The following is a 20,271-nucleotide window of genomic DNA, read 5'->3' as shown; positions in this document are numbered from 1 at the left end:
AAGTGTGAAAGATAAAAAACAAAAGGAGGAAGTGTGAAAAGTGAATGGGCCAAATTGAGGTGCATATGAAGACGTATGCTTTCTTCCAATTCATTAAATCGGGCTAATATGAATCAGGTGAATTGAGTTCTGCTTTTGGAAACTGGGTTAAGAAGGGGTGCACCGTTCCTGGAGGTACTGCAATACCAGGTCAATGCGTGGAGTGGACAGAGCAAGCTCTTTTTCCATCTCCCTGTTCTAAAAATCCATTTAATATATGGTCCCCAGATAGGGGACGTATCAGATATTAAACTGATAAGAACAGATACTACACTTGATCTTAGCCAAAAGGCCGAGAAGCGATAACCAGAATTGGTTTGGAGCCTCGAGTGGCACCCTGGCCTATGCCGGACACATCTTAGGGAGAGAGAGCGAGAGGGAGACAAACCCACGCCTACACAAGACATTTTGTCACCCAAGCCAACCCTTGAAAAGGCTGCTTTGCAGAGCCAAAACAAGAAGAATGGTGCGTTTTGCAGCCGCCGCCCACTGCAATGAATCTGAATAACTCCTCCTTTAGGGCGCAAGCAACTCCCCTCCCCCTTGCAGTCTTTCCAATTCACGATACAAAAAGACGGACAGGACAGGTTGCCTGACTTTCCGTCACTGCCACCCTTTGCCATCCTTACCCGTAGAAAGCCCTTTCATCATCCCCAAACCCTAATCTTTTCCCTTTCCTTCCCAGCCCCCAAACCCTGCCCTCTGTACCTTTCTCACCACCCGCTTCCCTTCTCCTGTCATCCCCCTACCACCCGGGAAAAAAAGAGATTGCCCCCTCCTTCCACTAGCCCACCCTCCCACCCAAAGAACAACTTCTTCTGCGCAGCTTGTTTTCTAGGCAGCAGCGCTATTGTGATGTCATCGGGGGGCATTGTGACAAGCCGCCAGTGTTCCGTCTCTTCATGTTGTGCACAGTTCAAACGGAAAATACATCAACAGGCAGACTACAGAAAAGCTTACTATCAAAGGTTAGAGGGGGGCTTTCTCAGAGGGCTTTTTACAGTTTTTCTATTCCCAATTAGCCGTTTAAGTGTACTTATTGAAAGTAGTAATTCTTTCATAGGCCGCCCTTTCTTAGTATTTGACGTTCCTTATATTGCGGTATGAGGCTTCGCAGTAGGTTGCAAACATTCATCACCCATGACTGTCCCCAATTGAGCTCAGAAGCTCAATGTCTATCATGACCTCTCTTTTAGAATGTCCAAGAGCAAGCAAACTATTCCTCCAGGAGAGGGCGCCAACAGACTACTAAAGAGATCATCATTACTCAAAGAAAACCCCAAAAACCAATGCATGATAGGAATAAACAGGTAACTTTCTTTGGAGTGGAAGCGGAGAGATCGCACCAGATGCCAATTCTAGATGTTATCACACCTGTGGTCACTGCAGCAGCAGGTGAATCCACTTTGTCCAAAAGGGATCTATTCCATTCAATTGCAAATGATCTAGATAAGACAGAGAACTGCAGCACGGGGACATAGCCGAGTTGGTCAGGTTGAGTGGTGATGAGTTTGCTATTTGGATGAATAAAGAAAGTCAAAAGTGTGAAAGATAAAAAACAAAAGGAGGAAGTGTGAAAAGTGAATGGGCCAAATTGAGGTGCATATGAAGACGTATGCTTTCTTCCAATTCATTAAATCGGGCTAATATGAATCAGGTGAATTGAGTTCTGCTTTTGGAAACTGGGTTAAGAAGGGGTGCACCGTTCCTGGAGGTACTGCAATACCAGGTCAATGCGTGGAGTGGACAGAGCAAGCTCTTTTTCCATCTCCCTGTTCTAAAAATCCATTTAATATATGGTCCCCAGATAGGGGACGTATCAGATATTAAACTGATAAGAACAGATACTACACTTGATCTTAGCCAAAAGGCCGAGAAGCGATAACCAGAATTGGTTTGGGCCTCGAGTGGCACCCTGGCCTATGCCGGACACATCTTAGGGAGAGAGAGCGAGAGGGAGACAAACCCACGCCTACACAAGACATTTTGTCACCCAAGCCAACCCTTGAAAAGGCTGCTTTGCAGAGCCAAAACAAGAAGAATGGTGCGTTTTGCAGCCGCCGCCCACTGCAATGAATCTGAATAACTCCTCCTTTAGGGCGCAAGCAACTCCCCTCCCCCTTGCAGTCTTTCCAATTCACGATACAAAAAGACGGACAGGACAGGTTGCCTGACTTTCCGTCACTGCCACCCTTTGCCATCCTTACCCGTAGAAAGCCCTTTCATCATCCCCAAACCCTAATCTTTTCCCTTTCCTTCCCAGCCCCCAAACCCTGCCCTCTGTACCTTTCTCACCACCCGCTTCCCTTCTCCTGTCATCCCCCTACCACCCGGGAAAAAAAGAGATTGCCCCCTCCTTCCACTAGCCCACCCTCCCACCCAAAGAACAACTTCTTCTGCGCAGCTTGTTTTCTAGGCAGCAGCGCTATTGTGATGTCATCGGGGGGCATTGTGACAAGCCGCCAGTGTTCCGTCTCTTCATGTTGTGCACAGTTCAAACGGAAAATACATCAACAGGCAGACTACAGAAAAGCTTACTATCAAAGGTTAGAGGGGGGCTTTCTCAGAGGGCTTTTTACAGTTTTTCTATTCCCAATTAGCCGTTTAAGTGTACTTATTGAAAGTAGTAATTCTTTCATAGGCCGCCCTTTCTTAGTATTTGACGTTCCTTATATTGCGGTATGAGGCTTCGCAGTAGGTTGCAAACATTCATCACCCATGACTGTCCCCAATTGAGCTCAGAAGCTCAATGTCTATCATGACCTCTCTTTTAGAATGTCCAAGAGCAAGCAAACTATTCCTCCAGGAGAGGGCGCCAACAGACTACTAAAGAGATCATCATTACTCAAAGAAAACCCCAAAAACCAATGCATGATAGGAATAAACAGGTAACTTTCTTTGGAGTGGAAGCGGAGAGATCGCACCAGATGCCAATTCTAGATGTTATCACACCTGTGGTCACTGCAGCAGCAGGTGAATCCACTTTGTCCAAAAGGGATCTATTCCATTCAATTGCAAATGATCTAGATAAGACAGAGAACTGCAGCACGGGGACATAGCCGAGTTGGTCAGGTTGAGTGGTGATGAGTTTGCTATTTGGATGAATAAAGAAAGTCAAAAGTGTGAAAGATAAAAAACAAAAGGAGGAAGTGTGAAAAGTGAATGGGCCAAATTGAGGTGCATATGAAGACGTATGCTTTCTTCCAATTCATTAAATCGGGCTAATATGAATCAGGTGAATTGAGTTCTGCTTTTGGAAACTGGGTTAAGAAGGGGTGCACCGTTCCTGGAGGTACTGCAATACCAGGTCAATGCGTGGAGTGGACAGAGCAAGCTCTTTTTCCATCTCCCTGTTCTAAAAATCCATTTAATATATGGTCCCCAGATAGGGGACGTATCAGATATTAAACTGATAAGAACAGATACTACACTTGATCTTAGCCAAAAGGCCGAGAAGCGATAACCAGAATTGGTTTGGGCCTCGAGTGGCACCCTGGCCTATGCCGGACACATCTTAGGGAGAGAGAGCGAGAGGGAGACAAACCCACGCCTACACAAGACATTTTGTCACCCAAGCCAACCCTTGAAAAGGCTGCTTTGCAGAGCCAAAACAAGAAGAATGGTGCGTTTTGCAGCCGCCGCCCACTGCAATGAATCTGAATAACTCCTCCTTTAGGGCGCAAGCAACTCCCCTCCCCCTTGCAGTCTTTCCAATTCACGATACAAAAAGACGGACAGGACAGGTTGCCTGACTTTCCGTCACTGCCACCCTTTGCCATCCTTACCCGTAGAAAGCCCTTTCATCATCCCCAAACCCTAATCTTTTCCCTTTCCTTCCCAGCCCCCAAACCCTGCCCTCTGTACCTTTCTCACCACCCGCTTCCCTTCTCCTGTCATCCCCCTACCACCCGGGAAAAAAAGAGATTGCCCCCTCCTTCCACTAGCCCACCCTCCCACCCAAAGAACAACTTCTTCTGCGCAGCTTGTTTTCTAGGCAGCAGCGCTATTGTGATGTCATCGGGGGGCATTGTGACAAGCCGCCAGTGTTCCGTCTCTTCATGTTGTGCACAGTTCAAACGGAAAATACATCAACAGGCAGACTACAGAAAAGCTTACTATCAAAGGTTAGAGGGGGGCTTTCTCAGAGGGCTTTTTACAGTTTTTCTATTCCCAATTAGCCGTTTAAGTGTACTTATTGAAAGTAGTAATTCTTTCATAGGCCGCCCTTTCTTAGTATTTGACGTTCCTTATATTGCGGTATGAGGCTTCGCAGTAGGTTGCAAACATTCATCACCCATGACTGTCCCCAATTGAGCTCAGAAGCTCAATGTCTATCATGACCTCTCTTTTAGAATGTCCAAGAGCAAGCAAACTATTCCTCCAGGAGAGGGCGCCAACAGACTACTAAAGAGATCATCATTACTCAAAGAAAACCCCAAAAACCAATGCATGATAGGAATAAACAGGTAACTTTCTTTGGAGTGGAAGCGGAGAGATCGCACCAGATGCCAATTCTAGATGTTATCACACCTGTGGTCACTGCAGCAGCAGGTGAATCCACTTTGTCCAAAAGGGATCTATTCCATTCAATTGCAAATGATCTAGATAAGACAGAGAACTGCAGCACGGGGACATAGCCGAGTTGGTCAGGTTGAGTGGTGATGAGTTTGCTATTTGGATGAATAAAGAAAGTCAAAAGTGTGAAAGATAAAAAACAAAAGGAGGAAGTGTGAAAAGTGAATGGGCCAAATTGAGGTGCATATGAAGACGTATGCTTTCTTCCAATTCATTAAATCGGGCTAATATGAATCAGGTGAATTGAGTTCTGCTTTTGGAAACTGGGTTAAGAAGGGGTGCACCGTTCCTGGAGGTACTGCAATACCAGGTCAATGCGTGGAGTGGACAGAGCAAGCTCTTTTTCCATCTCCCTGTTCTAAAAATCCATTTAATATATGGTCCCCAGATAGGGGACGTATCAGATATTAAACTGATAAGAACAGATACTACACTTGATCTTAGCCAAAAGGCCGAGAAGCGATAACCAGAATTGGTTTGGGCCTCGAGTGGCACCCTGGCCTATGCCGGACACATCTTAGGGAGAGAGAGCGAGAGGGAGACAAACCCACGCCTACACAAGACATTTTGTCACCCAAGCCAACCCTTGAAAAGGCTGCTTTGCAGAGCCAAAACAAGAAGAATGGTGCGTTTTGCAGCCGCCGCCCACTGCAATGAATCTGAATAACTCCTCCTTTAGGGCGCAAGCAACTCCCCTCCCCCTTGCAGTCTTTCCAATTCACGATACAAAAAGACGGACAGGACAGGTTGCCTGACTTTCCGTCACTGCCACCCTTTGCCATCCTTACCCGTAGAAAGCCCTTTCATCATCCCCAAACCCTAATCTTTTCCCTTTCCTTCCCAGCCCCCAAACCCTGCCCTCTGTACCTTTCTCACCACCCGCTTCCCTTCTCCTGTCATCCCCCTACCACCCGGGAAAAAAAGAGATTGCCCCCTCCTTCCACTAGCCCACCCTCCCACCCAAAGAACAACTTCTTCTGCGCAGCTTGTTTTCTAGGCAGCAGCGCTATTGTGATGTCATCGGGGGGCATTGTGACAAGCCGCCAGTGTTCCGTCTCTTCATGTTGTGCACAGTTCAAACGGAAAATACATCAACAGGCAGACTACAGAAAAGCTTACTATCAAAGGTTAGAGGGGGGCTTTCTCAGAGGGCTTTTTACAGTTTTTCTATTCCCAATTAGCCGTTTAAGTGTACTTATTGAAAGTAGTAATTCTTTCATAGGCCGCCCTTTCTTAGTATTTGACGTTCCTTATATTGCGGTATGAGGCTTCGCAGTAGGTTGCAAACATTCATCACCCATGACTGTCCCCAATTGAGCTCAGAAGCTCAATGTCTATCATGACCTCTCTTTTAGAATGTCCAAGAGCAAGCAAACTATTCCTCCAGGAGAGGGCGCCAACAGACTACTAAAGAGATCATCATTACTCAAAGAAAACCCCAAAAACCAATGCATGATAGGAATAAACAGGTAACTTTCTTTGGAGTGGAAGCGGAGAGATCGCACCAGATGCCAATTCTAGATGTTATCACACCTGTGGTCACTGCAGCAGCAGGTGAATCCACTTTGTCCAAAAGGGATCTATTCCATTCAATTGCAAATGATCTAGATAAGACAGAGAACTGCAGCACGGGGACATAGCCGAGTTGGTCAGGTTGAGTGGTGATGAGTTTGCTATTTGGATGAATAAAGAAAGTCAAAAGTGTGAAAGATAAAAAACAAAAGGAGGAAGTGTGAAAAGTGAATGGGCCAAATTGAGGTGCATATGAAGACGTATGCTTTCTTCCAATTCATTAAATCGGGCTAATATGAATCAGGTGAATTGAGTTCTGCTTTTGGAAACTGGGTTAAGAAGGGGTGCACCGTTCCTGGAGGTACTGCAATACCAGGTCAATGCGTGGAGTGGACAGAGCAAGCTCTTTTTCCATCTCCCTGTTCTAAAAATCCATTTAATATATGGTCCCCAGATAGGGGACGTATCAGATATTAAACTGATAAGAACAGATACTACACTTGATCTTAGCCAAAAGGCCGAGAAGCGATAACCAGAATTGGTTTGGGCCTCGAGTGGCACCCTGGCCTATGCCGGACACATCTTAGGGAGAGAGAGCGAGAGGGAGACAAACCCACGCCTACACAAGACATTTTGTCACCCAAGCCAACCCTTGAAAAGGCTGCTTTGCAGAGCCAAAACAAGAAGAATGGTGCGTTTTGCAGCCGCCGCCCACTGCAATGAATCTGAATAACTCCTCCTTTAGGGCGCAAGCAACTCCCCTCCCCCTTGCAGTCTTTCCAATTCACGATACAAAAAGACGGACAGGACAGGTTGCCTGACTTTCCGTCACTGCCACCCTTTGCCATCCTTACCCGTAGAAAGCCCTTTCATCATCCCCAAACCCTAATCTTTTCCCTTTCCTTCCCAGCCCCCAAACCCTGCCCTCTGTACCTTTCTCACCACCCGCTTCCCTTCTCCTGTCATCCCCCTACCACCCGGGAAAAAAAGAGATTGCCCCCTCCTTCCACTAGCCCACCCTCCCACCCAAAGAACAACTTCTTCTGCGCAGCTTGTTTTCTAGGCAGCAGCGCTATTGTGATGTCATCGGGGGGCATTGTGACAAGCCGCCAGTGTTCCGTCTCTTCATGTTGTGCACAGTTCAAACGGAAAATACATCAACAGGCAGACTACAGAAAAGCTTACTATCAAAGGTTAGAGGGGGGCTTTCTCAGAGGGCTTTTTACAGTTTTTCTATTCCCAATTAGCCGTTTAAGTGTACTTATTGAAAGTAGTAATTCTTTCATAGGCCGCCCTTTCTTAGTATTTGACGTTCCTTATATTGCGGTATGAGGCTTCGCAGTAGGTTGCAAACATTCATCACCCATGACTGTCCCCAATTGAGCTCAGAAGCTCAATGTCTATCATGACCTCTCTTTTAGAATGTCCAAGAGCAAGCAAACTATTCCTCCAGGAGAGGGCGCCAACAGACTACTAAAGAGATCATCATTACTCAAAGAAAACCCCAAAAACCAATGCATGATAGGAATAAACAGGTAACTTTCTTTGGAGTGGAAGCGGAGAGATCGCACCAGATGCCAATTCTAGATGTTATCACACCTGTGGTCACTGCAGCAGCAGGTGAATCCACTTTGTCCAAAAGGGATCTATTCCATTCAATTGCAAATGATCTAGATAAGACAGAGAACTGCAGCACGGGGACATAGCCGAGTTGGTCAGGTTGAGTGGTGATGAGTTTGCTATTTGGATGAATAAAGAAAGTCAAAAGTGTGAAAGATAAAAAACAAAAGGAGGAAGTGTGAAAAGTGAATGGGCCAAATTGAGGTGCATATGAAGACGTATGCTTTCTTCCAATTCATTAAATCGGGCTAATATGAATCAGGTGAATTGAGTTCTGCTTTTGGAAACTGGGTTAAGAAGGGGTGCACCGTTCCTGGAGGTACTGCAATACCAGGTCAATGCGTGGAGTGGACAGAGCAAGCTCTTTTTCCATCTCCCTGTTCTAAAAATCCATTTAATATATGGTCCCCAGATAGGGGACGTATCAGATATTAAACTGATAAGAACAGATACTACACTTGATCTTAGCCAAAAGGCCGAGAAGCGATAACCAGAATTGGTTTGGGCCTCGAGTGGCACCCTGGCCTATGCCGGACACATCTTAGGGAGAGAGAGCGAGAGGGAGACAAACCCACGCCTACACAAGACATTTTGTCACCCAAGCCAACCCTTGAAAAGGCTGCTTTGCAGAGCCAAAACAAGAAGAATGGTGCGTTTTGCAGCCGCCGCCCACTGCAATGAATCTGAATAACTCCTCCTTTAGGGCGCAAGCAACTCCCCTCCCCCTTGCAGTCTTTCCAATTCACGATACAAAAAGACGGACAGGACAGGTTGCCTGACTTTCCGTCACTGCCACCCTTTGCCATCCTTACCCGTAGAAAGCCCTTTCATCATCCCCAAACCCTAATCTTTTCCCTTTCCTTCCCAGCCCCCAAACCCTGCCCTCTGTACCTTTCTCACCACCCGCTTCCCTTCTCCTGTCATCCCCCTACCACCCGGGAAAAAAAGAGATTGCCCCCTCCTTCCACTAGCCCACCCTCCCACCCAAAGAACAACTTCTTCTGCGCAGCTTGTTTTCTAGGCAGCAGCGCTATTGTGATGTCATCGGGGGGCATTGTGACAAGCCGCCAGTGTTCCGTCTCTTCATGTTGTGCACAGTTCAAACGGAAAATACATCAACAGGCAGACTACAGAAAAGCTTACTATCAAAGGTTAGAGGGGGGCTTTCTCAGAGGGCTTTTTACAGTTTTTCTATTCCCAATTAGCCGTTTAAGTGTACTTATTGAAAGTAGTAATTCTTTCATAGGCCGCCCTTTCTTAGTATTTGACGTTCCTTATATTGCGGTATGAGGCTTCGCAGTAGGTTGCAAACATTCATCACCCATGACTGTCCCCAATTGAGCTCAGAAGCTCAATGTCTATCATGACCTCTCTTTTAGAATGTCCAAGAGCAAGCAAACTATTCCTCCAGGAGAGGGCGCCAACAGACTACTAAAGAGATCATCATTACTCAAAGAAAACCCCAAAAACCAATGCATGATAGGAATAAACAGGTAACTTTCTTTGGAGTGGAAGCGGAGAGATCGCACCAGATGCCAATTCTAGATGTTATCACACCTGTGGTCACTGCAGCAGCAGGTGAATCCACTTTGTCCAAAAGGGATCTATTCCATTCAATTGCAAATGATCTAGATAAGACAGAGAACTGCAGCACGGGGACATAGCCGAGTTGGTCAGGTTGAGTGGTGATGAGTTTGCTATTTGGATGAATAAAGAAAGTCAAAAGTGTGAAAGATAAAAAACAAAAGGAGGAAGTGTGAAAAGTGAATGGGCCAAATTGAGGTGCATATGAAGACGTATGCTTTCTTCCAATTCATTAAATCGGGCTAATATGAATCAGGTGAATTGAGTTCTGCTTTTGGAAACTGGGTTAAGAAGGGGTGCACCGTTCCTGGAGGTACTGCAATACCAGGTCAATGCGTGGAGTGGACAGAGCAAGCTCTTTTTCCATCTCCCTGTTCTAAAAATCCATTTAATATATGGTCCCCAGATAGGGGACGTATCAGATATTAAACTGATAAGAACAGATACTACACTTGATCTTAGCCAAAAGGCCGAGAAGCGATAACCAGAATTGGTTTGGGCCTCGAGTGGCACCCTGGCCTATGCCGGACACATCTTAGGGAGAGAGAGCGAGAGGGAGACAAACCCACGCCTACACAAGACATTTTGTCACCCAAGCCAACCCTTGAAAAGGCTGCTTTGCAGAGCCAAAACAAGAAGAATGGTGCGTTTTGCAGCCGCCGCCCACTGCAATGAATCTGAATAACTCCTCCTTTAGGGCGCAAGCAACTCCCCTCCCCCTTGCAGTCTTTCCAATTCACGATACAAAAAGACGGACAGGACAGGTTGCCTGACTTTCCGTCACTGCCACCCTTTGCCATCCTTACCCGTAGAAAGCCCTTTCATCATCCCCAAACCCTAATCTTTTCCCTTTCCTTCCCAGCCCCCAAACCCTGCCCTCTGTACCTTTCTCACCACCCGCTTCCCTTCTCCTGTCATCCCCCTACCACCCGGGAAAAAAAGAGATTGCCCCCTCCTTCCACTAGCCCACCCTCCCACCCAAAGAACAACTTCTTCTGCGCAGCTTGTTTTCTAGGCAGCAGCGCTATTGTGATGTCATCGGGGGGCATTGTGACAAGCCGCCAGTGTTCCGTCTCTTCATGTTGTGCACAGTTCAAACGGAAAATACATCAACAGGCAGACTACAGAAAAGCTTACTATCAAAGGTTAGAGGGGGGCTTTCTCAGAGGGCTTTTTACAGTTTTTCTATTCCCAATTAGCCGTTTAAGTGTACTTATTGAAAGTAGTAATTCTTTCATAGGCCGCCCTTTCTTAGTATTTGACGTTCCTTATATTGCGGTATGAGGCTTCGCAGTAGGTTGCAAACATTCATCACCCATGACTGTCCCCAATTGAGCTCAGAAGCTCAATGTCTATCATGACCTCTCTTTTAGAATGTCCAAGAGCAAGCAAACTATTCCTCCAGGAGAGGGCGCCAACAGACTACTAAAGAGATCATCATTACTCAAAGAAAACCCCAAAAACCAATGCATGATAGGAATAAACAGGTAACTTTCTTTGGAGTGGAAGCGGAGAGATCGCACCAGATGCCAATTCTAGATGTTATCACACCTGTGGTCACTGCAGCAGCAGGTGAATCCACTTTGTCCAAAAGGGATCTATTCCATTCAATTGCAAATGATCTAGATAAGACAGAGAACTGCAGCACGGGGACATAGCCGAGTTGGTCAGGTTGAGTGGTGATGAGTTTGCTATTTGGATGAATAAAGAAAGTCAAAAGTGTGAAAGATAAAAAACAAAAGGAGGAAGTGTGAAAAGTGAATGGGCCAAATTGAGGTGCATATGAAGACGTATGCTTTCTTCCAATTCATTAAATCGGGCTAATATGAATCAGGTGAATTGAGTTCTGCTTTTGGAAACTGGGTTAAGAAGGGGTGCACCGTTCCTGGAGGTACTGCAATACCAGGTCAATGCGTGGAGTGGACAGAGCAAGCTCTTTTTCCATCTCCCTGTTCTAAAAATCCATTTAATATATGGTCCCCAGATAGGGGACGTATCAGATATTAAACTGATAAGAACAGATACTACACTTGATCTTAGCCAAAAGGCCGAGAAGCGATAACCAGAATTGGTTTGGGCCTCGAGTGGCACCCTGGCCTATGCCGGACACATCTTAGGGAGAGAGAGCGAGAGGGAGACAAACCCACGCCTACACAAGACATTTTGTCACCCAAGCCAACCCTTGAAAAGGCTGCTTTGCAGAGCCAAAACAAGAAGAATGGTGCGTTTTGCAGCCGCCGCCCACTGCAATGAATCTGAATAACTCCTCCTTTAGGGCGCAAGCAACTCCCCTCCCCCTTGCAGTCTTTCCAATTCACGATACAAAAAGACGGACAGGACAGGTTGCCTGACTTTCCGTCACTGCCACCCTTTGCCATCCTTACCCGTAGAAAGCCCTTTCATCATCCCCAAACCCTAATCTTTTCCCTTTCCTTCCCAGCCCCCAAACCCTGCCCTCTGTACCTTTCTCACCACCCGCTTCCCTTCTCCTGTCATCCCCCTACCACCCGGGAAAAAAAGAGATTGCCCCCTCCTTCCACTAGCCCACCCTCCCACCCAAAGAACAACTTCTTCTGCGCAGCTTGTTTTCTAGGCAGCAGCGCTATTGTGATGTCATCGGGGGGCATTGTGACAAGCCGCCAGTGTTCCGTCTCTTCATGTTGTGCACAGTTCAAACGGAAAATACATCAACAGGCAGACTACAGAAAAGCTTACTATCAAAGGTTAGAGGGGGGCTTTCTCAGAGGGCTTTTTACAGTTTTTCTATTCCCAATTAGCCGTTTAAGTGTACTTATTGAAAGTAGTAATTCTTTCATAGGCCGCCCTTTCTTAGTATTTGACGTTCCTTATATTGCGGTATGAGGCTTCGCAGTAGGTTGCAAACATTCATCACCCATGACTGTCCCCAATTGAGCTCAGAAGCTCAATGTCTATCATGACCTCTCTTTTAGAATGTCCAAGAGCAAGCAAACTATTCCTCCAGGAGAGGGCGCCAACAGACTACTAAAGAGATCATCATTACTCAAAGAAAACCCCAAAAACCAATGCATGATAGGAATAAACAGGTAACTTTCTTTGGAGTGGAAGCGGAGAGATCGCACCAGATGCCAATTCTAGATGTTATCACACCTGTGGTCACTGCAGCAGCAGGTGAATCCACTTTGTCCAAAAGGGATCTATTCCATTCAATTGCAAATGATCTAGATAAGACAGAGAACTGCAGCACGGGGACATAGCCGAGTTGGTCAGGTTGAGTGGTGATGAGTTTGCTATTTGGATGAATAAAGAAAGTCAAAAGTGTGAAAGATAAAAAACAAAAGGAGGAAGTGTGAAAAGTGAATGGGCCAAATTGAGGTGCATATGAAGACGTATGCTTTCTTCCAATTCATTAAATCGGGCTAATATGAATCAGGTGAATTGAGTTCTGCTTTTGGAAACTGGGTTAAGAAGGGGTGCACCGTTCCTGGAGGTACTGCAATACCAGGTCAATGCGTGGAGTGGACAGAGCAAGCTCTTTTTCCATCTCCCTGTTCTAAAAATCCATTTAATATATGGTCCCCAGATAGGGGACGTATCAGATATTAAACTGATAAGAACAGATACTACACTTGATCTTAGCCAAAAGGCCGAGAAGCGATAACCAGAATTGGTTTGGGCCTCGAGTGGCACCCTGGCCTATGCCGGACACATCTTAGGGAGAGAGAGCGAGAGGGAGACAAACCCACGCCTACACAAGACATTTTGTCACCCAAGCCAACCCTTGAAAAGGCTGCTTTGCAGAGCCAAAACAAGAAGAATGGTGCGTTTTGCAGCCGCCGCCCACTGCAATGAATCTGAATAACTCCTCCTTTAGGGCGCAAGCAACTCCCCTCCCCCTTGCAGTCTTTCCAATTCACGATACAAAAAGACGGACAGGACAGGTTGCCTGACTTTCCGTCACTGCCACCCTTTGCCATCCTTACCCGTAGAAAGCCCTTTCATCATCCCCAAACCCTAATCTTTTCCCTTTCCTTCCCAGCCCCCAAACCCTGCCCTCTGTACCTTTCTCACCACCCGCTTCCCTTCTCCTGTCATCCCCCTACCACCCGGGAAAAAAAGAGATTGCCCCCTCCTTCCACTAGCCCACCCTCCCACCCAAAGAACAACTTCTTCTGCGCAGCTTGTTTTCTAGGCAGCAGCGCTATTGTGATGTCATCGGGGGGCATTGTGACAAGCCGCCAGTGTTCCGTCTCTTCATGTTGTGCACAGTTCAAACGGAAAATACATCAACAGGCAGACTACAGAAAAGCTTACTATCAAAGGTTAGAGGGGGGCTTTCTCAGAGGGCTTTTTACAGTTTTTCTATTCCCAATTAGCCGTTTAAGTGTACTTATTGAAAGTAGTAATTCTTTCATAGGCCGCCCTTTCTTAGTATTTGACGTTCCTTATATTGCGGTATGAGGCTTCGCAGTAGGTTGCAAACATTCATCACCCATGACTGTCCCCAATTGAGCTCAGAAGCTCAATGTCTATCATGACCTCTCTTTTAGAATGTCCAAGAGCAAGCAAACTATTCCTCCAGGAGAGGGCGCCAACAGACTACTAAAGAGATCATCATTACTCAAAGAAAACCCCAAAAACCAATGCATGATAGGAATAAACAGGTAACTTTCTTTGGAGTGGAAGCGGAGAGATCGCACCAGATGCCAATTCTAGATGTTATCACACCTGTGGTCACTGCAGCAGCAGGTGAATCCACTTTGTCCAAAAGGGATCTATTCCATTCAATTGCAAATGATCTAGATAAGACACAGAACTGCAGCACGGGGACATAGCCGAGTTGGTCAGGTTGAGTGGTGATGAGTTTGCTATTTGGATGAATAAAGAAAGTCAAAAGTGTGAAAGATAAAAAACAAAAGGAGGAAGTGTGAAAAGTGAATGGGCCAAATTGAGGTGCATATGAAGACGTATGCTTTCTTCCAATTCATTAAATCGGGCTAATATGAATCAGGTGAATTGAGTTCTGCTTTTGGAAACTGGGTTAAGAAGGGGTGCACCGTTCCTGGAGGTACTGCAATACCAGGTCAATGCGTGGAGTGGACAGAGCAAGCTCTTTTTCCATCTCCCTGTTCTAAAAATCCATTTAATATATGGTCCCCAGATAGGGGACGTATCAGATATTAAACTGATAAGAACAGATACTACACTTGATCTTAGCCAAAAGGCCGAGAAGCGATAACCAGAATTGGTTTGGGCCTCGAGTGGCACCCTGGCCTATGCCGGACACATCTTAGGGAGAGAGAGCGAGAGGGAGACAAACCCACGCCTACACAAGACATTTTGTCACCCAAGCCAACCCTTGAAAAGGCTGCTTTGCAGAGCCAAAACAAGAAGAATGGTGCGTTTTGCAGCCGCCGCCCACTGCAATGAATCTGAATAACTCCTCCTTTAGGGCGCAAGCAACTCCCCTCCCCCTTGCAGTCTTTCCAATTCACGATACAAAAAGACGGACAGGACAGGTTGCCTGACTTTCCGTCACTGCCACCCTTTGCCATCCTTACCCGTAGAAAGCCCTTTCATCATCCCCAAACCCTAATCTTTTCCCTTTCCTTCCCAGCCCCCAAACCCTGCCCTCTGTACCTTTCTCACCACCCGCTTCCCTTCTCCTGTCATCCCCCTACCACCCGGGAAAAAAAGAGATTGCCCCCTCCTTCCACTAGCCCACCCTCCCACCCAAAGAACAACTTCTTCTGCGCAGCTTGTTTTCTAGGCAGCAGCGCTATTGTGATGTCATCGGGGGGCATTGTGACAAGCCGCCAGTGTTCCGTCTCTTCATGTTGTGCACAGTTCAAACGGAAAATACATCAACAGGCAGACTACAGAAAAGCTTACTATCAAAGGTTAGAGGGGGGCTTTCTCAGAGGGCTTTTTACAGTTTTTCTATTCCCAATTAGCCGTTTAAGTGTACTTATTGAAAGTAGTAATTCTTTCATAGGCCGCCCTTTCTTAGTATTTGACGTTCCTTATATTGCGGTATGAGGCTTCGCAGTAGGTTGCAAACATTCATCACCCATGACTGTCCCCAATTGAGCTCAGAAGCTCAATGTCTATCATGACCTCTCTTTTAGAATGTCCAAGAGCAAGCAAACTATTCCTCCAGGAGAGGGCGCCAACAGACTACTAAAGAGATCATCATTACTCAAAGAAAACCCCAAAAACCAATGCATGATAGGAATAAACAGGTAACTTTCTTTGGAGTGGAAGCGGAGAGATCGCACCAGATGCCAATTCTAGATGTTATCACACCTGTGGTCACTGCAGCAGCAGGTGAATCCACTTTGTCCAAAAGGGATCTATTCCATTCAATTGCAAATGATCTAGATAAGACAGAGAACTGCAGCACGGGGACATAGCCGAGTTGGTCAGGTTGAGTGGTGATGAGTTTGCTATTTGGATGAATAAAGAAAGTCAAAAGTGTGAAAGATAAAAAACAAAAGGAGGAAGTGTGAAAAGTGAATGGGCCAAATTGAGGTGCATATGAAGACGTATGCTTTCTTCCAATTCATTAAATCGGGCTAATATGAATCAGGTGAATTGAGTTCTGCTTTTGGAAACTGGGTTAAGAAGGGGTGCACCGTTCCTGGAGGTACTGCAATACCAGGTCAATGCGTGGAGTGGACAGAGCAAGCTCTTTTTCCATCTCCCTGTTCTAAAAATCCATTTAATATATGGTCCCCAGATAGGGGACGTATCAGATATTAAACTGATAAGAACAGATACTACACTTGATCTTAGCCAAAAGGCCGAGAAGCGATAACCAGAATTGGTTTGGGCCTCGAGTGGCACCCTGGCCTATGCCGGACACATCTTAGGGAGAGAGAGCGAGAGGGAGACAAACCCACGCCTACACAAGACATTTTGTCACCCAAGCCAACCCTTGAAAAGGCTGCTTTGCAGAGCCAAAACAAGAAGAATGGTGCGTTTTGCAGCCGCCGCCCACTGCAATGAATCTGAATAACTCCTCCTTTAGGGCGCAAGCAACTCCCCTCCCCCTTGCAGTCTTTCCAATTCACGATACAAAAAGACGGACAGGACAGGTTGCCTGACTTTCCGTCACTGCCACCCTTTGCCATCCTTACCCGTAGAAAGCCCTTTCATCATCCCCAAACCCTAATCTTTTCCCTTTCCTTCCCAGCCCCCAAACCCTGCCCTCTGTACCTTTCTCACCACCCGCTTCCCTTCTCCTGTCATCCCCCTACCACCCGGGAAAAAAAGAGATTGCCCCCTCCTTCCACTAGCCCACCCTCCCACCCAAAGAACAACTTCTTCTGCGCAGCTTGTTTTCTAGGCAGCAGCGCTATTGTGATGTCATCGGGGGGCATTGTGACAAGCCGCCAGTGTTCCGTCTCTTCATGTTGTGCACAGTTCAAACGGAAAATACATCAACAGGCAGACTACAGAAAAGCTTACTATCAAAGGTTAGAGGGGGGCTTTCTCAGAGGGCTTTTTACAGTTTTTCTATTCCCAATTAGCCGTTTAAGTGTACTTATTGAAAGTAGTAATTCTTTCATAGGCCGCCCTTTCTTAGTATTTGACGTTCCTTATATTGCGGTATGAGGCTTCGCAGTAGGTTGCAAACATTCATCACCCATGACTGTCCCCAATTGAGCTCAGAAGCTCAATGTCTATCATGACCTCTCTTTTAGAATGTCCAAGAGCAAGCAAACTATTCCTCCAGGAGAGGGCGCCAACAGACTACTAAAGAGATCATCATTACTCAAAGAAAACCCCAAAAACCAATGCATGATAGGAATAAACAGGTAACTTTAGCGGAGAGATCGCACCAGATGCCAATTCTAGATGTTATCACACCTGTGGTCACTGCAGCAGCAGGTGAATCCACTTTGTCCAAAAGGGATCTATTCCATTCAATTGCAAATGATCTAGATAAGACAGAGAACTGCAGCACGGGGACATAGCCGAGTTGGTCAGGTTGAGTGGTGATGAGTTTGCTATTTGGATGAATAAAGAAAGTCAAAAGTGTGAAAGATAAAAAACAAAAGGAGGAAGTGTGAAAAGTGAATGGGCCAAATTGAGGTGCATATGAAGACGTATGCTTTCTTCCAATTCATTAAATCGGGCTAATATGAATCAGGTGAATTGAGTTCTGCTTTTGGAAACTGGGTTAAGAAGGGGTGCACCGTTCCTGGAGGTACTGCAATACCAGGTCAATGCGTGGAGTGGACAGAGCAAGCTCTTTTTCCATCTCCCTGTTCTAAAAATCCATTTAATATATGGTCCCCAGATAGGGGACGTATCAGATATTAAACTGATAAGAACAGATACTACACTTGATCTTAGCCAAAAGGCCGAGAAGCGATAACCAGAATTGGTTTGGGCCTCGAGTGGCACCCTGGCCTATGCCGGACACATCTTAGGGAGAGAGAGCGAGAGGGAGACAAACCCACGCCTACACAAGACATTTTGTCACCCAAGCCAACCCTTGAAAAGGCTGCTTTGCAGAGCCAAAACAAGAAGAATGGTGCGTTTTGCAGCCGCCGCCCACTGCAATGAATCTGAATAACTCCTCCTTTAGGGCGCAAGCAACTCCCCTCCCCCTTGCAGTCTTTCCAATTCACGATACAAAAAGACGGACAGGACAGGTTGCCTGACTTTCCGTCACTGCCACCCTTTGCCATCCTTACCCGTAGAAAGCCCTTTCATCATCCCCAAACCCTAATCTTTTCCCTTTCCTTCCCAGCCCCCAAACCCTGCCCTCTGTACCTTTCTCACCACCCGCTTCCCTTCTCCTGTCATCCCCCTACCACCCGGGAAAAAAAGAGATTGCCCCCTCCTTCCACTAGCCCACCCTCCCACCCAAAGAACAACTTCTTCTGCGCAGCTTGTTTTCTAGGCAGCAGCGCTATTGTGATGTCATCGGGGGGCATTGTGACAAGCCGCCAGTGTTCCGTCTCTTCATGTTGTGCACAGTTCAAACGGAAAATACATCAACAGGCAGACTACAGAAAAGCTTACTATCAAAGGTTAGAGGGGGGCTTTCTCAGAGGGCTTTTTACAGTTTTTCTATTCCCAATTAGCCGTTTAAGTGTACTTATTGAAAGTAGTAATTCTTTCATAGGCCGCCCTTTCTTAGTATTTGACGTTCCTTATATTGCGGTATGAGGCTTCGCAGTAGGTTGCAAACATTCATCACCCATGACTGTCCCCAATTGAGCTCAGAAGCTCAATGTCTATCATGACCTCTCTTTTAGAATGTCCAAGAGCAAGCAAACTATTCCTCCAGGAGAGGGCGCCAACAGACTACTAAAGAGATCATCATTACTCAAAGAAAACCCCAAAAACCAATGCATGATAGGAATAAACAGGTAACTTTCTTTGGAGTGGAAGCGGAGAGATCGCACCAGATGCCAATTCTAGATGTTATCACACCTGTGGTCACTGCAGCAGCAGGTGAATCCACTTTGTCCAAAAGGGATCTATTCCATTCAATTGCAAATGATCTAGATAAGACAGAGAACTGCAGCACGGGGACATAGCCGAGTTGGTCAGGTTGAGTGGTGATGAGTTTGCTATTTGGATGAATAAAGAAAGTCAAAAGTGTGAAAGATAAAAAACAAAAGGAGGAAGTGTGAAAAGTGAATGGGCCAAATTGAGGTGCATATGAAGACGTATGCTTTCTTCCAATTCATTAAATCGGGCTAATATGAATCAGGTGAATTGAGTTCTGCTTTTGGAAACTGGGTTAAGAAGGGGTGCACCGTTCCTGGAGGTACTGCAATACCAGGTCAATGCGTGGAGTGGACAGAGCAAGCTCTTTTTCCATCTCCCTGTTCTAAAAATCCATTTAATATATGGTCCCCAGATAGGGGACGTATCAGATATTAAACTGATAAGAACAGATACTACACTTGATCTTAGCCAAAAGGCCGAGAAGCGATAACCAGAATTGGTTTGGGCCTCGAGTGGCACCCTGGCCTATGCCGGACACATCTTAGGGAGAGAGAGCGAGAGGGAGACAAACCCACGCCTACACAAGACATTTTGTCACCCAAGCCAACCCTTGAAAAGGCTGCTTTGCAGAGCCAAAACAAGAAGAATGGTGCGTTTTGCAGCCGCCGCCCACTGCAATGAATCTGAATAACTCCTCCTTTAGGGCGCAAGCAACTCCCCTCCCCCTTGCAGTCTTTCCAATTCACGATACAAAAAGACGGACAGGACAGGTTGCCTGACTTTCCGTCACTGCCACCCTTTGCCATCCTTACCCGTAGAAAGCCCTTTCATCATCCCCAAACCCTAATCTTTTCCCTTTCCTTCCCAGCCCCCAAACCCTGCCCTCTGTACCTTTCTCACCACCCGCTTCCCTTCTCCTGTCATCCCCCTACCACCCGGGAAAAAAAGAGATTGCCCCCTCCTTCCACTAGCCCACCCTCCCACCCAAAGAACAACTTCTTCTGCGCAGCTTGTTTTCTAGGCAGCAGCGCTATTGTGATGTCATCGGGGGGCATTGTGACAAGCCGCCAGTGTTCCGTCTCTTCATGTTGTGCACAGTTCAAACGGAAAATACATCAACAGGCAGACTACAGAAAAGCTTACTATCAAAGGTTAGAGGGGGGCTTTCTCAGAGGGCTTTTTACAGTTTTTCTATTCCCAATTAGCCGTTTAAGTGTACTTATTGAAAGTAGTAATTCTTTCATAGGCCGCCCTTTCTTAGTATTTGACGTTCCTTATATTGCGGTATGAGGCTTCGCAGTAGGTTGCAAACATTCATCACCCATGACTGTCCCCAATTGAGCTCAGAAGCTCAATGTCTATCATGACCTCTCTTTTAGAATGTCCAAGAGCAAGCAAACTATTCCTCCAGGAGAGGGCGCCAACAGACTACTAAAGAGATCATCATTACTCAAAGAAAACCCCAAAAACCAATGCATGATAGGAATAAAC

The 20,271-nt window shown here is 46.3% G+C and overlaps 13 non-coding genes across 13 annotated transcripts; all 13 read right to left on the bottom strand.

Annotated features, from left to right (window-relative positions):
- Window positions 1–152: 152 nt before the first annotated feature.
- LOC142278853 (U2 spliceosomal RNA) lies at window positions 153–343 on the bottom strand. The gene has a single exon (XR_012741638.1). It is a non-coding gene; the product is annotated as a U2 spliceosomal RNA (small nuclear RNA).
- A 1,388-nt stretch (window positions 344–1,731) lies between these two features.
- On the bottom strand, window positions 1,732–1,922 carry LOC142278851 (U2 spliceosomal RNA). Its single transcript, XR_012741636.1, has one exon. It is a non-coding gene; the product is annotated as a U2 spliceosomal RNA (small nuclear RNA).
- Window positions 1,923–3,309: 1,387 nt separating this feature from the next.
- Window positions 3,310–3,500, bottom strand: LOC142278850 (U2 spliceosomal RNA). Its single transcript, XR_012741635.1, has one exon. It is a non-coding gene; the product is annotated as a U2 spliceosomal RNA (small nuclear RNA).
- A 1,387-nt stretch (window positions 3,501–4,887) lies between these two features.
- Window positions 4,888–5,078, bottom strand: LOC142278849 (U2 spliceosomal RNA). The gene has a single exon (XR_012741634.1). It is a non-coding gene; the product is annotated as a U2 spliceosomal RNA (small nuclear RNA).
- Window positions 5,079–6,465: 1,387 nt separating this feature from the next.
- On the bottom strand, window positions 6,466–6,656 carry LOC142278848 (U2 spliceosomal RNA). Its single transcript, XR_012741633.1, has one exon. It is a non-coding gene; the product is annotated as a U2 spliceosomal RNA (small nuclear RNA).
- Window positions 6,657–8,043: 1,387 nt separating this feature from the next.
- Window positions 8,044–8,234, bottom strand: LOC142278847 (U2 spliceosomal RNA). The gene has a single exon (XR_012741632.1). It is a non-coding gene; the product is annotated as a U2 spliceosomal RNA (small nuclear RNA).
- Window positions 8,235–9,621: 1,387 nt separating this feature from the next.
- Window positions 9,622–9,812, bottom strand: LOC142278845 (U2 spliceosomal RNA). Its single transcript, XR_012741631.1, has one exon. It is a non-coding gene; the product is annotated as a U2 spliceosomal RNA (small nuclear RNA).
- A 1,387-nt stretch (window positions 9,813–11,199) lies between these two features.
- On the bottom strand, window positions 11,200–11,390 carry LOC142278844 (U2 spliceosomal RNA). The gene has a single exon (XR_012741630.1). It is a non-coding gene; the product is annotated as a U2 spliceosomal RNA (small nuclear RNA).
- Window positions 11,391–12,777: 1,387 nt separating this feature from the next.
- Window positions 12,778–12,968, bottom strand: LOC142278843 (U2 spliceosomal RNA). The gene has a single exon (XR_012741629.1). It is a non-coding gene; the product is annotated as a U2 spliceosomal RNA (small nuclear RNA).
- A 1,387-nt stretch (window positions 12,969–14,355) lies between these two features.
- On the bottom strand, window positions 14,356–14,546 carry LOC142278842 (U2 spliceosomal RNA). The gene has a single exon (XR_012741628.1). It is a non-coding gene; the product is annotated as a U2 spliceosomal RNA (small nuclear RNA).
- A 1,387-nt stretch (window positions 14,547–15,933) lies between these two features.
- Window positions 15,934–16,124, bottom strand: LOC142278841 (U2 spliceosomal RNA). The gene has a single exon (XR_012741627.1). It is a non-coding gene; the product is annotated as a U2 spliceosomal RNA (small nuclear RNA).
- Window positions 16,125–17,499: 1,375 nt separating this feature from the next.
- On the bottom strand, window positions 17,500–17,690 carry LOC142278839 (U2 spliceosomal RNA). The gene has a single exon (XR_012741625.1). It is a non-coding gene; the product is annotated as a U2 spliceosomal RNA (small nuclear RNA).
- A 1,387-nt stretch (window positions 17,691–19,077) lies between these two features.
- Window positions 19,078–19,268, bottom strand: LOC142278838 (U2 spliceosomal RNA). Its single transcript, XR_012741624.1, has one exon. It is a non-coding gene; the product is annotated as a U2 spliceosomal RNA (small nuclear RNA).
- Window positions 19,269–20,271: the final 1,003 nt, after the last annotated feature.

Source organism: Anomaloglossus baeobatrachus, unplaced genomic scaffold, assembly GCF_048569485.1.
Source record: "Anomaloglossus baeobatrachus isolate aAnoBae1 unplaced genomic scaffold, aAnoBae1.hap1 Scaffold_420, whole genome shotgun sequence".
Lineage (NCBI taxonomy): Eukaryota > Metazoa > Chordata > Amphibia > Anura > Aromobatidae > Anomaloglossus > Anomaloglossus baeobatrachus.
Note: the sequence above shows the minus strand (reverse complement) of the source record. Positions and strands in the feature narration are given on the sequence as shown.